Genomic DNA, 1,214 nt, shown 5'->3' with positions numbered 1-1,214 from the left:
CACTTTTATAAACCGAACACTTGGCTCTAATACCAATTGAAAGGGCTAGTATAAACACCTAGAAAGGGGGTAAATAGGTGTAAAAACAGATTTTGCAAAATACAGTGAAAACATTTACTTTTAACAGAGTACGAATAACAATAGACTTTTGAGCGAGTCGAACTTAGCGAGACTTTGAGCGAGATCGAGACTTTATGAGTTAAATAAATTAGAAGGCAGAATAAAGTTCGGGAAAGGAATAAGAACACAAGGTTTATAGTGGTTCGGTTTAATCCAAGTCTGCGTCCACTCTCCCACCTAACGGCATGACCTTCTTGGCTGGATTCCACTATGCAATCAACAAGAGATTACAATTTTGAGTGCAAACACTTAGTAATAGATCACACTATCTCACTAAGTCACTCTATTGGTATTTCTCTCATGATTACAAATGTTTGCTCTCAAAGAGACAAGTGTATGATCGAAGATCGCTCAGACTTTGGAATTACAAATTCTACACTCCCGTCTCTTACTTGCTCATGAGTCCTTCATCTCCTTAATACTCCTCCACTTCCAAACTAGCCGTTGGACAATATCTTGAGGATCGTCTTCCAATCTACTCGTTGGACAACTTTGTATCTAGAAGATTTGGTAGCGGTTGAATGACAAAAGTAGAATCCCAAATTGATTCCGATCGCCCATACAAATAGAATCTTGGTTTCTATAAGTAGAGCTTCTTGTATAGAAAGTTCTTGTCTTTAATATCAATCGCCAATCAATTAAATTGAGTCAATCAAATCAATCTTGATGTAGGAATCCAAACCGGATCACTAGCCGTTATATGATTGAGCTTATATTACGTATATCGAATCTGGATGTAAAGTCTTAGAACAATAGACTTTACAATCGAGTCGAGTGCAATAGACTTTACAATCTGAATCTAAACATTTTCTACTTCTGAGCAGATTTAGCTTTAAGGTCTGAACACGGTTTGAATAGTTCAGCTTCAGCATAAAGTGTCTTCTAGTTCAGCATTCACGTTCGATCTGGAATTTGTCGAGTTGGCGGACTTGATATAAAACAAACTTTAACACTAAAATCCGGCAATCTTTAGACTTCGACACGGAATTTTGGAAATCTTCAAAATATACTTTGGACATGTGTTACGTTCGGTCTTAGACGTTTTAGACTTTGATAATATCATTTACATGTTCTATCATCCACATAGTCTATTA

This window comes from Eucalyptus grandis, chromosome 6 (genome assembly GCF_016545825.1).
Source record: "Eucalyptus grandis isolate ANBG69807.140 chromosome 6, ASM1654582v1, whole genome shotgun sequence".
Lineage (NCBI taxonomy): Eukaryota > Viridiplantae > Streptophyta > Magnoliopsida > Myrtales > Myrtaceae > Eucalyptus > Eucalyptus grandis.
This window is presented reverse-complemented; position numbering follows the sequence as displayed.